Source organism: Muscardinus avellanarius (genome assembly GCF_963383645.1).
Source record: "Muscardinus avellanarius genome assembly, chromosome: 20".
Taxonomy (NCBI): domain Eukaryota; kingdom Metazoa; phylum Chordata; class Mammalia; order Rodentia; family Gliridae; genus Muscardinus; species Muscardinus avellanarius.
The window spans coordinates 10,012,824-10,026,816 of NC_137806.1; the positions used below are offsets into that span (position 1 = coordinate 10,012,824).

General features: G+C 44.5%; 1 protein-coding gene across 1 annotated transcript in view; it reads left to right on the plus strand.

Annotated features, from left to right (window-relative positions):
- Positions 1–303: 303 nt before the first annotated feature.
- The window catches only part of ZNF438 (zinc finger protein 438), a gene marked incomplete at its 3' end in the record, with an annotated part of 72,432 nt that continues 58,742 nt past the window's right edge, over positions 304–13,993 (plus strand). The window contains exon 1 of the mRNA XM_080717193.1: positions 304–370. The remainder of the gene's footprint in view (positions 371–13,993) is intronic.

Here is a 13,993-nt window from a genome sequence, read left to right on the forward strand (position 1 = left end):
ATAATTCAGTTTAAGCCAGGCTACAGGTCTAATAATACATTTTCTCCAGTTTTTAGGAGATTGACATAAAATATATGAAAGGAAGTATTATGTCTCCTATTTTAGAAGTCCCTGAACACATTTTGAGATCTTTACTTCAGGTTCTTAAATTATACATAGAATAAGTAATGTCAATTTTATAGTACTTCATATAACTCTTTTGCAGTCTTTCAGGTGTAATCATCTAATTGGCTTCTATAAGGTACCTAATCAATCCCTTTAATTTCATTTCTTCCATTACATTTGTTTCCAGATAGAGACGAATGCCATGTGTCATCTATCACTGAAGCTTTGAAGCGCGAAGACGTTTGCTAAGTCAAATCATTTCCAGGTACGTCAGCGCAGATCTAGCTTAGCACCAGCGCCAGACTGCTTTAAAAGCAAAGAATTAAGTCCACTATGTTTGACACCTTCTTAACTCTCACATTTCTTGGAATATCTGAGTCACCTTGTATATTGAATCACTGGTCTTGGAAAAGAGTGGAAAGATCCTTTCTTATTAAATTTCATATGCTTATAAAAATACAAGGCTTAAATTCCTGGTGCTATTTTTTTTTTTTTAAATGAGACTGACACCTCGGACCATCCCTTCGTTTGTATCAAGTTTAGTAGAGTCTTAACCGTGTGCCAAACAACACTTATAACAGAGGTTTTTTTTATTGTAGCTAATATTTGCTCTTTCAGGTTTTAATTTTTTATATGGCTTTTCTATATGATTTTTATGTTCTTATTAAAGAGAGTAATTTATTAATTAACTACTTGAATCTTAAATGTGTGTTCACTATTTGCTCAAAACTCTGAGTTTGAGAGGTTATTTTAACCCACCTCTTACAGTTGTCTCCGAATGGTCTCTCCGTGCTCATCCTCTCCTCCTCCATTCTGTACCCTGCCGCCACATGAACGCACATACAGCATCATTGGGCATTCCTAAACCTTGTCCTGGTCCCCAGCTCCCTCTTTTGTGGAGGCCATGTTCCTTTGCGGGCCTCCCACAGCCCTGCCCTTCCCCTCACCGGGGCAGCAGAGCCCTGGCCTGGTTTCAGGCCTGGGTTGCCTTTCGTGCTTCTCCCTGCATGGCCTGCACTGCTCTCCGGTGCTCCCTGCTCCCCTTCCATTTCCTCTGCATCTTGAGGTCCTGCAGCCCTCTCACGAGGCAGAGGCGCCCAGCTCACTCCAGCCAGCAGCCCCAGCCTCCCCTCGCCCCTGCCTGCAGCCGGGCTCCGCCTCAGCTACTCTCCCGGGACCCTCTCCATACACCTGCGGCCTCGCGTTGGCGTGTGAGGTTATAAAATCAAAGCTCTTCCCTGACTATGTTTTGCCTCCCACAGCATCCAGCAGAGCCTCAACAGTGCTCAGTAAATACTTGCTTAATAAGTAAGAATGTGCCGGGCCTTCTTCCCAGCATCCCCTCTGTCCTTCATCCTTCCAGACGCGACAGTCCACATTTGTGGCAACTGCCCGTTCTTGTTCTGCTCTCCTGGCTGCCATTAACAAGACGCGTCGTCCCCGGCATAAGATGCAGATTGTATTCCTGAAGCTCACATCTAGTTCTGTTGTTTGGAATGCAGAAAGCATGTGTCCACAAAAACAATGTTAAAAATAGTGGCTGGGCTCTCAGCCAGCTCTCCCTTTAACTCCTAAGTATCAGTGAGCCTTTAACTGCAGGCAGGATTTGGTGGGAGTTGCAGCTCTGAATGCGAGCTTTCCCCCTGCTCTAGACGCAGGTGGGAGCTTGCTCGACTGAGCTGGAGCGTGGAGGTGACTCAGTGTGTGGGACACCTGCCAGCAGCCTTTCTGTTTCCAGCATTTGTACCACAGCCATTATCCTATAGGCTGCTGGCACTCTAGGGCCATTGAACTGGGAAAAGGAGACTTGCTCTTCTGGTCCTCCCTGCGGTGGGTCATGGTGGGATCTTCGCTGTCCTCTCGTGTAGCGGGACTGTGCAAGTCAAGATTGGCAGATGGGGCTGTTTTACTCCTTCTACCTTCCTGCTCTTCTATAAACCGTGGGAAATATATAGACATATGGAAAATATAGAGACTGTCTAATCATGAAAAATACGTCCATAGCAGAAAAAAACAACATATTGCTAGGCTTCACCGCTGTTTTTGATACCACATCATTTTTTGTGAACAAGTGATTATCATTTCTACACAGGCACACTGATGCTCCTAGTGAAAAAACATGTCAGTAGGTGCATAAACAGTCCTCGAGGTTGACAGCTTAGGTTGTCAGGCTATAAGAAAAAAACACTTCATAAATTTCAGATAATTTAATTTATTCAGTCATTGTAAGCATGGAGCACATGGATATCTATTTATACTTAATATTGTTGATTCCTTGTTGCTAGAGGCTAGGGAGCAGGAACAGAAGGTGTTATGAAAAGTTGGCCTTCTTTCAGGAGCCTGAGATACAAGAAAAAAATGTCAAAGGAATACCACAGTGAAAACAGTGTTGTCAATTGCCAATAAGATGCTTTGTGGAAGTAATAAGTGCTCTTAGGTTTATCAGATCACAGTATCATTTTGATTCACCATGGTTCTAAATATAGCGGTGGATTTCACTTCGTTTCTGAGGAATGGTGAAGATGTAAGTAGCGACTGAGAGAGGAAATGCCGGCTCCTGTTAGATCAGCAGCGTGAATAGAGGCTGGGAACACAAACAAGCAGTCATCACTGGCTGGAGCAGAAGAGTCCGTTCATGTTGGGTGAAATAATAGGTGGGAAAATTAGATCAGTGGTCCAACTCTGCTAGTGCAGAAGAGACATCCAACTCTTTTTAAAGCTGGGTGTCCCTGGATCTTACCCCAGAACTATTAAATAGAATTTCTGGGGCATGGGGCATAAGCCTCTTTATTTTCCAAGCTCCCCTGGTGGTTCTGATTATTCGCCAAGGTTGAAAGTCCCTGAATTAGAAGGATGGACCAAATTTAGGAGCGCTGTGGGTCCCCTGCTGGGGCGCTAGGCCTCTGTGCTCCAGCAGCGGGGAGCCTCGGAGGTTTCTGAGGCGGGTGCATGATCGAGTTAGTCTTTGCTGAGATAAATGATTCTTCAAGGAGATGTGAGTGGAAGAGAAGAAAGAACCAGCTCGAACCAGAGCCATGGAGAGAAGGAAGCCGGGAGGAGCCGTGTTCAAGTCCGCTTGGAAGTGGGAGTTGGTGCTCTTGGCCTTGGCCGCAGCATGATCTGTTTTATAAACCGATTGTGCAGCTTCACCCTCCTCAATTGGATCTCTTTTCTCTCACGACCTGGCAACTTAAACAGTCATTTCAGCCACTTTGCATGTAATGGAAAGAGACCATTGTCTGCTCATGTCTGTCTCACTCCTAATAGCGAGTGATGTTGTGTATGAGGACTGTGACCTTTAACATAACACTGTAAAGCCTGTAATAACCTCTCACATATGCGATCGCACAACCCTGGCCCTGCAGGATTGGACTGAGAGCCAGAGTCCCATGGAGAAGGTCATTGTTGGCACATAGTTCTCTAACATTAAGGGGAAATTTGAAGAACTCTTCTCAATCATGCTGTGCATTTCAACATTTTTTTTTTGTAGTGAGTTTGATAATTGCTTAATTAGCTGGTGGCAGAGTCTGTGTCCTCCTGGCTGCAGCACGATCCTTTTCTGAGCTTATACTCTGTCTCTGTTCACTCATGTGGTCATGTAACCCCGGCCTCCTTCAGCCCCATCCCTGCGCCTCTGACCATCCTCATCCAGAGGGGTACCCGGGCTAGCAGAGCAGACTCTAAAGGGTTAGAACTCTAGCTTTCTCATGGTACTGACAAGCCACATGATCACGCCTACCCCCTAGCCTTGGCACCTGGTTTGAGTGGACGAGTAGACGTGATGGCTGCTAAGGGCCACACATCCAGGAATCCCAAGCCAGGCCTCCTTGGCGCTTTTCATGTCTCCTTGATGTGCTCTGGGGTTTTTATTTTGAAAACAACAAGCCATATTCATTAGAAAGCAGAGAACAAGTTCAAAGCAAGAAGGCTTGAGGTGACTGACCTCCTTGTAAAAAGACAGAACATGATGAAGTTTTTGAAGTAACTATTTTCTCAGCTATTCTATAATAAGATATACATGATAACAGTTTCTCGGATTTCTTTTTCATGTGACAATGAATTTATTATCGCTTCACCAGTATCTTAATGCCACTTGTGTTACTATTACTAGATGATTAGGTTTTCACTGACCCCCCAGGTATTGAAATAGATGGGCGGTTAATTGGAGTTGAGGGACCCAGATGGAGAAAGAAAAGGGAACCAACACTTACCAAGTAGCCCTCTCCACCATGTCCTCCACAGGCATTTTCCCACCCTAGCTCCACCTCACAAGCGAGGACACGGGGATGCAGAGAGGCTTAAAAACTTATTCCGAGGCCAAAAGTCAGGTCGGCAATAAAACTAGTTTTGACCACAGGTCTGTCTGTCTACACAGCTTGGACTTGTAAGTCCGCGTGACTTTTCTTTCGGGGGGAAATGTCAGTGAAGTCGGCGGCAGGAGGTTTGAATGCCAGCTTCACCCCTGCCGGTTCCAGCCTGAACAAGTTATTTGGTGCTTCGAAGCTTCCTTCGTTGGCCATCATATAGGATCAGCCTCGCTCCATGGGCCATTTGGAGTTGTCCTGAGAATAATAAGCATGTAGAATTCAGCATGAGTATAAAAACTAATGGAAGTTTGGGAGATTCTTAATTTAAGAAAAAAATTCAACTTTAAATGAGATGGCTTAGGCATATTTTGTGGTGCTTTACTTTTTAACATTTGTACAAACTGTCTAAAGATAATTTTCATCAATTTTGCAAGTCCTAAACACTGCAGTTTGCCAAACTGCACTACTGTGCATTCAGTTTCTCGTGAGCAGGGAGCGTCTGAGCAACACGTCAGGTACCTTCTCGCACTCACAGAAGTAGTCATTAGTTTCTGTGCCGTATCAAATAGGTCTCAACTCCAATCGATGGCCGTTGCCAAAGGGACTAAGGTACTAGATAGCAATGTGATTTATTGGACTGGAGGTGCTGTTAACATTCTCTGAAGGAATTTTTCTCTGTGAAGTTTTAGAACGAACCAGAAAAAGAAAGGCACGCTTTGTAAAATTATTTTCACAAAACAAACATTTCAAAAATGATTCCATTGCCAGGCACAGTGTGGACCTGTCAGAGTAGTGCCCAGGTAATCTAAGGTAATCACCCTGCTAATCTAAGTCTCTTTGACACTAGATATCAGCAGACAGGCTGGGGACGTGGTGCCGATGAGATCCGAGCCACAAGGGTGCACCGCTCGGGCTTCAGTTCCCACCAGAGTGTGCCTGCCACGTTCAGTGCCCCCAGGGGCTCCCTGGTCCTGGGGTGCTGACTGCACGAGGCCTCCGTGCCAGCGCTGTGCCTGCTCCCTAGGCCTGGGTGGGGATGGCTCCAGTCAGGCCAGGTCAAGCGAAATGCGAGGGGAAGCAGACGCGTGAAGCAGAGGCCGTGAAAGGCTGGGCGGACGTGTGGCTAGCTTTGGGCCGTAAGTGTTGTTCCATTTGACCTGGATGATGTTCTCTGTTTTGCCTTTGAAGCGTCACTTAGTTATTAAGTAATGATATTTGCACTGGTACCTTATTTAGCTTGTTGCTAACTAATTTAAACACAAATCCAGCTTGCTAGGCTCCCATGAGAACTGGAGGAGCTGGCAGCTCAGGGCCTGTGCCCACTCAGGCCCCGTCCGTCTCTGTGGCAGTCCTGCAGCCCTGAGCTCTGCAGGGTAGACCTCCGTTAGCACACTCCACCCTGCCTGTTGCTTTTCTTTAAGTAGAAGTAAAAGGAAGGCTGTTACTTAATTTACCATTTGTGTTAAGATGGGGCATAGCCGCTTGAACTACAGCATATTTTAGTATAAGAGAGAGGCAGTATTAGTTTCCTACGGCTGCCACAACAAAATACCTCCATCTGAGTGGCTTTAAAGAGCAGAAGTTTATTATCTTATGGTTCTGCTGACTAGAAATCTGAAGTTCAAGTGTGTGAGGCCCTGGGGCGGGCCGTGCCCCCAAGCTGCTGGACGCCCCAGGAGCACCTTACTGTGCGCAGCAGAGCCAGTCTGACCTCACTTCTCGCGGTTTCCTTCCTATGTCTGGCCATGGCTAAATTCCAGGACACCAGCCATATTGGATCAGGGCCCACCCTAACCCGGTATGACCTCAACTTCATTCCATTTGCAAAGACGACTTCCAAATTAGGTCCCATTTACAGGTACTAGAGACTCGCACATCAACACGTCATTTCCAGGGACACCATTTAGCCCGTATCTGAGGGCACATTTCTTTGTGGGGAGAGTGACAGGTAAAATCAGGGATTCTTTAAAGAGTGGGCTCACGTTCAAACTTACAACTGCCTTGCCATGTAACTTTGGAGGAGCTGATTTCTCACTGCCTCGGTATCTTCCTCGTCTATAAAGAGGGGATCACAGCACCTGTCTCACAAATTTACATCGAGGGGCAAATGAGTTTTATGTATATGAAGCACATAGAACCGTGCCTGGCACGTACTACATGCTCAAGAAACTAAACGTATTGTTAGTTTATTCATGCATAATTTATTATTTGTGTGTGTGTGTGTGTGTGTGTGTGTGGTACTTGGGGTTCCTGGAAACCCTTCTACCTCTGGGCTACACTCCCAGACCTATTTTTATATTTTTATTTGGAAACAGGGTCTCCTAAGCCAGCGAGGCTGACTTTGAACCTGCGCGCTCCTCCTGTCTCCGTCTTCCAAGCACGGGGATGACAAGCGTGCCCACCACGCCCGGCTTCATACATAATTTAAGTGTGTATATGAAGTATCAGAGCCAACAAAGAGAAAACTACCAAAATAGCATGGTGAAATGCATCATGGGTAAACTAAGGCTTGGAGGTAGAAATGATACATTGGAGCTGGGCGTGGTGGCGTGTGCTTATAATCCCAGCCCTTGGGAGGCTGACAAGGGAGGATTGCAGGTTTGCAGCCAACCTCAACTACTTACTGAGGCTCTCAGCAACTTAGTGAGACCCTCTTTCAAAATAAAGAATTAAAAATAGGACATAGGAAAAAAAACTTCAGAAAGAGAGAGAGAGACGAGAAGAGAATGACTGGGGTTTTAATAAGGTTTGATTTTAACGCAGATAATTGTCATACACCAGAAGACACTTAGCCTCACTTTACAATTATCTCCCTGGCCCTTACACACTTAAAGCCCACTTGGAGCCTCAAGAAAGAGCTTCAAGCTCAGAAGCAGAGACATCGACTATTGGAAGAGACACATGTGTGCATGTTATTTCTGATTTTGATTTTATTTGCATAAGAGACGTTGAGCTATTTAATTTTTGGCAAAGTAGTAGTGTTCTGGAGCTCGAGTATTAATAATTGGAACATTTAGATTCAATGATGTATTCATCAGGACTCTCATAAATGAAAGAGAGCCAGCTCAGACTAGCTTATGAAAATAGAGGGAACTGAATTGTTTACGTAGCTATGGTTTCAGAGTGCATCTGGCTCCAGGTGCCGTTGCAGCCAGGGCCTTGGATGATCTCATCTTGACTCTCTTTCAGTTCTTCTGACAGCTTTGTCATCCTTCACACAGACATCTGGTCACTGAGATGGCCATTAGCAACTCAAGACTGTTGTCCTTTGAGTTTGGCAACCAAAAGAGAACCTGTCAGGTCAGATATCCAGCTCTCTGCCCCCGAAAAGATGTGCATTGACTCTGACTCTTCATGTGGCTCCTCAGTCAGTGTGGCCCGGGAGCGGTGGGCACTGGAGAGCCAGCGTGGTCCATGTTCTCCCAGTGCTGTAGAAGAAGGGACGCCGCCCAGCGACGGCAAGCCCTGCTGGGATTTCATGGACAGAAGAGGCTTCTCCAAAGGAATCGGAAAGGGGAGACGGGACTGTGTTCTCAGTGGACCACGAGTGCCAGGACTTCAGATCATCAAAAATGGCACATGGAAGGGTTCAGACTATTACATCTGGTTTTAAGATGGCAATTAAATAACTTGCCGCCACCTTCTATGAAATAAGTTTATATAAGACAAAGGAAATAGAAACAATTCAGTGACCCTAATTCATGAGTCCTGAAGATAGAGAGATCTGATGCCACATTAGTAGAAGAGAGGAAGGTGTAGATCTAGGTGCCTGCAGAGATGACGAGGGTGCTGTTGGGAGTGTGTAGGAGGCAAGGTGTCGTGTTTGAGCACATCGTCAACTCCAGGTCCCCCCCAGGACCACCTGGACACCCAGGCCCTCACCTTGCCCTGCCAGCCTCAGGTGCGGGAAGCTTCATCTCTGGGAAAGTTAAAACTACAGAAATCTATAGACAGGGAAAGTAGGCACTAAGATTAAGTCAAAATCCTCCCAACGGGTGAAGGCCAGAAAAAGTAAATATTAAACAAACATCTTAGCATCAGTGGTTTAGTGGAAACATCAAAAAGTGAAAATAGGATTTACCAAATGTTTGCCACATTTTCCCTTGTCCCAACATAGTTATTTGAAATGACAAAGTTTGAGTCCCTTAAAATGTTATTTTTAAGCATGTGTAAATCTGGATAACTATAAGTAACATATCAATGTAGAATATTAGCTTTTATCTTTTCTTTCACCAGTGAAAACCAGAACTAAAATGATATGATATTTTCTTCTAAAAATTATAGGAGGTCCAAAAGTTGAAATTTAGTAGACATATTTTTCAATTTTAATTACTTAAAATTATTTTTAGATTTAATAAAAATTATTCTTGACTATGTACTAATAAAATATGTTGCTGCTGCTATTTTTAGATTAATAATCTTCTCCAAATTGCAGTTTGGGTTTTTTAAATACTCTAAATTTTAGTCTGTAAATATTATAAAATTTTTGAAATTTTGAAGCGGGGTGGAGTTCCCTTCCTTCTTTTTGGACTAATTCCTAAAGCTTAATGAAATGGAAGGCAAATGCCTTTCCCAAGTTAAGAAAGGTTATATTTTATTCTACAATGACACGAAAACAATATAGAAAAATAAAAAACCAAACTGTGTCAGAGTTTTTCTTGCCAATATAACTTTTTAAAATTGTACGAAGTTGCTTTTGCTGAAAACCCGGACCAACTATCCTGTTATGGATTCCCCACACAGTGATATTTTATAGAGGATTTTTGTAGTTTTCTTTTGACTCTGTGAGGTCAAGAATTTTAAATGCAAATATAGAGCTGGAAAGCTTTCCTCTTACTCATTTTACAAATGAAGGCACTGAAGTCCTGGGAAGTCCTGCTTTATCCAGGGTCACAGTTAACAGAGCAGGTGGAGGAGAATCAGGGCCCAGCACCCACTTAGAGAGCTCCACAAGAGACTCTGGGTCTCTTTTTACCTCTGTCACTCGAAGTGCAGTGTCTAGAATTGGTTGTATTGTGTGCGGCTAGCAAATTGTAAATTTGTGTTTAATCTTTCTCTTTTTGTTTTTGTTTTTGTTTTTGTTTTTGTGGTACCAGGGGTGGAACCCAGAGGCTTTCTACCTCCAGGGTATACTCCCAGACCTATTTTTTAATATTTTATTTGGAAACAGGGTCTCACTAAGTTGCTTAGAGCCTCACTAAGTAGCTGAGGCTGGCTTTGAACCTGTGCGATCCTCCTCTCTCAGCCTCCCAGGTGTGGGGATTAACAAGCGTGCGCCCCCACGCCAGGGTGTTTAATCTCTTAAAGCTGAGGGAGCCTCTGGGATTGGGGTAGTGACAGTGACAGGAAGCATGGGTGGCAGGAAGCATTTTGAAGAGTCTGTGGCTGGGGGGTGGGGGTCCCTTGACTGAACTCTAGTCCTGCTCTCTAGAACCGTACTCTGCCTTTTGGAAGCTTCTTCCTTGACCATCCCCCAGAACCACATTGATGTGGACAGTGGGACTGTGCCTTCTGTGGAGGAGGGAACCTTGGTTTCCTGCTTTCTGTCCATACACTATCGAGGGCTTGAGCATTCTATTTAAGAGTCAGAGGCTTACAGGCAACACTCACGGGTTTCCATCTTCCTCTTGGAGTGAAGTCTGTGTGCTTGTGCCCAGCCGGCAGGGACAGGCTCCCTTTACATGTCTTGTGTTGACATGTCCAGGAATAATGTCCTCTTTCACTCTCAGAGCTGTCCCAGGTGGGACGCTAAGTTGTGCAGTCACTGTAATTAATAAGAAGACACCCCAAAACGCTAAGCCTGGTTTAACCCGTGGCCTCCTTACTCTTATTTCCGTCTCTCTCCGCTGCTTGGGGTTGCTTGTATGGCCATTTGGGCTGGGTTTTATCTGAAGTTAGCATACTAACCCTGATCGCTAAGTCCCTCTGTTTATCTGAGAAAACAGAACAGGCCATTTTTGCTGAGAGCCTCTTTTCAGCCTCTCTTATATTGTGTGAGGCCGTCGGCTCCTCTAACCTCGGAGCCCTTCCCGAGCCCTGTTGCCTTTCGTTGCTACTCTCAGCCTTTGGATGCGTGTCTGTTCACATTTCCTTCCTGTAAATCCTTGATTAAGACAGCAAATTGTACCTTGTTATTCAGATACCCTGTTTTCATTTCTTTTCCCTATGGATACAAGCTTGCAGACACTTGCATTTAAAAAATTGAGATACACAGTCCTCCAGAGGTGTCCCCAGGGAATTGTTTGAAGATCCCTGAAGATAACAAAATCTGCAGCTGTCAGGTCTCTTAATTAAAATGGTGTGATATTCACGTCTAACCTGTGCAAATCCTCCTGTACACCTTAAATCATCTCTGCACTGTTTATAATGCTCAACGCAAATGCTGTATAAATAGTTATTACTTACAGTGCAAATGCTTGTAAATAGTCTTGTTTGAGAAATATAAGAAAAAAACTGTTTAATATACATTTGTTGTTGTTGTTGTTGTTGTTGTTGTTTGTTGTTTGTGTATTGGGGATTGAGCCCAAGGACATTCTACCTCTGAGCTTCACTCTCAGCCCTTTTTGTTTTTTATTTTGAAACAGAGTCTCACTAGGTTTCTGAGAGCCTTGCTAAGTTGTTGAGGCTGGCCTCGACCTACAATACTCCTGTCTCAGCCTCCTAAGCACTGGGATTACAGGCACGTGCCACCACATCCAGCTCAGTTTTTGTTTTGCCAAATAGATTTTTTTTTAAAAGTTTGTTTTAAAGCAAAGATGCAAACCCCACAGATGTGGAGAGCTCATTTTCACACAGTAAATGCAAAGCTTTTCAGTGCTCAGTGAGATTTGGCAGCTGTGCACATCCACGTAACCATTCCCAAAACTACACCGAAGACGCCCTTTGCTCCGAGGGCGCCCCCCGCGCAGTGACTGTCCTGCCTTGTGCTTCTGGAGGCAACCACGGTTTCACTTCTGTCACCGAGGATGAGTTGGGCGGGTGATATTTTTATTAAGTGCTTTGTGACCATACGGCATGACTGCTTTCACTGTTTCTTCTCCTGCTGCCTAGCTATTATTCAGCTCTTAGATATTTTAATTTTTATTGCTTTATGTTTTGAGTCCACACCTCTCTTAAAGATATCTTTTATTATTTTATTAGCTAGGGAAATCTAACTGTTGTAATTAGTAGATCCTAAAATGTATAATAGTTTAAAGCCAAATAAAGTCTGTTCTCTGCTGGTGAAAGCGTGCATTGAAGGTGCAGAGGGTGACTTGTGCAGCTGAGGCCCGTGCGCCCTCCAGCACCTCCTCGCTTCTAAAACCCCTCAGCGCGTCCTCACCGTTACTTTCCTGACATTCTTTTGGGAGGACCACTCACAAGGCCACACCTGGTGCAAGGGAGGAAGCTTGGGAATGTCACCTCTGCTGCATAGCCACTTCCCTGCAGCAGCTCCCACGCTGCGGGGAGCGTGAAGCCTGGGGCAGGTTAGCGCCACAGCTCCCGTCTTGCTTTGGTACCAAAACTCCTCACTGCGTTTCTTTTCTGTCCTTGGTTGCTCCTTTTTCTTGGTGTTACATATCTTTCACATTGTCTAGATAAACATTTGAAACTAAAATGAAGTGGTATTGCTATCTCCATAGTAGAAATGTTCAAAGCAGATGCGACATATTTTCCCTAGATTACTCTAACAATTAGTTCTGAGCATCAGCGAATGTAATTTAGCTCTTAAAAGACCAAGATGCCTGATATTACCATTGTCCTTCAGAGAGCCTGGCCAGCAGCACAGCTCAAGGGCAAGGGAGGATGGAGGAAGCTGAAGGAGAGGCTAGCAAGGGGAAATTGTCCCGATTGGAAAATGGTATAATTGTCTGTGTGGGAAAATCCTTGAGCCCTACAACTAAGTGTATTAGTTAATGAGTTTAGCAAGGCTTTTAATATAAAATCAATATAAGAAAGCCAGTTGCATTTCCATAGACCAATATCAAACAATAAAACAGAATTTAATGATAATAATTGGTATACTATCTAGCATGTTTATCAAAAGTAAGAAATGAATAGAGTAATGTTAACTGAATAACAAGCCTTTCTTATTTTTCTGCTTTTCCTACTGATGTCCTTTTTCAATAAAGGATCCCACTTTACTGAAAACATTGCATTCAGTAGCCCCATCTCTTCACTTTATTCCAATTTATGCAATTTTAGGGGGTCTTCCTTGGGGGCTTTATACCTTTGAAGAGTAATGGTTATATCTTTTGTAGAATGGGCCTCAATTTGATTTTTTTCTGAAATTTTCTCATGATTATATAGCATCATATTAAGGGAAAAATTCTGTCAACTTGACTTATTTCTTCCGTTGACTTTGATGGCTTGGTTAAGGTGCTCTACCAGATTTCTCCACAGTAAATGACTCTAGCCCCCTTTTCCCTGGGAACACACTCCAAACCTTCCAGTGGAGGCTGACACTGCGGATAGCCCAGCACCCTATGTACAGTATGTTTTCACCTATATATACCTGTGAGAAAGTTTAATATATAAATTGGCACAATGAAGGGTTAATAATAACCCCTTGTAATAAACTAGAGCAATTATAATAATATACCATAACAAAAGTTATGTGAGTGAAGTCTTAGAATCTTTGTTACCGTTTTTAGCGTGCGTGGATCTTACTGTGTACGCAGCACATCCTCTTACCTTGCCCCGCAGCACTGCCACGTGGTACCATTCAGTCTATCCTTCCAAGGTTTACGCCCTGGCACCGCCTTGGCGCTTTGAAGAGCGGAGATTCTGTGGGACCTCTTCTTCCAGAAGATCCTGGTTTCATCAGTCTTCAGCCTCATTTTGCACGGCCTCCTGTTTCCCTCATCAACCTGTTCACCTCTGCTAGAATGCAGCAGCAGCCCTGCAGATGCGGCTCTCCAGTGGCTTTAGGTCCAGTACAATTCCTAGGTCTATAACTACCCCTAACATGCAGTAAATGCCTGGCTAGCATCATGTAGGCGCAGTGCTTTCTAGTGCCGCACATTGCCAGTGCCTTTTCTATTTGCGTCTTCTGCCTAAAAACTCAATGCCTTTCTTTAGCTGAGCACTTATCTTGCACTGTGGTGGGAGTGCAAACTGGCAGGGATTTCTTTTGAAGGTTTGTTCCTGCTGTGGATCGTGGCAGCCCACTCATGCCACTTCTTCCTTACTAAGTTGGGGACTTTTACTTTGACCTTAACGGAGCATCTGGCAGCTTGTCTGGCCTCTCCAAAGTGCCAGCACCACTGGCCTTGTGCTTCGGGACTGTCGTCAAGTCCAGGTTACCCAGCCTCATAACCAGGATGGCTATGCGGGCAGTTACTAACGGGCAGGTAGTGCATAACGTGTGAGTACACTGCAGGGGGTCTGCCCCTCCCTGTAGGACAGCCTGAGAGTTCCTCCTGCCACTCAGAACACTGTGCCCTTTAAACTTACCAGTTGTTTATGTCTGGAATTTCCCTTTTAATATATTTGTACCATGGTTGGCCTCCGTTAACGGAAAACCTGGGAAGCAAAACCACAAGATGGGCAGAGGGGCCACCACTCAGAAAATGTAATTGTGAAAGCTACAGTGTGTGTGT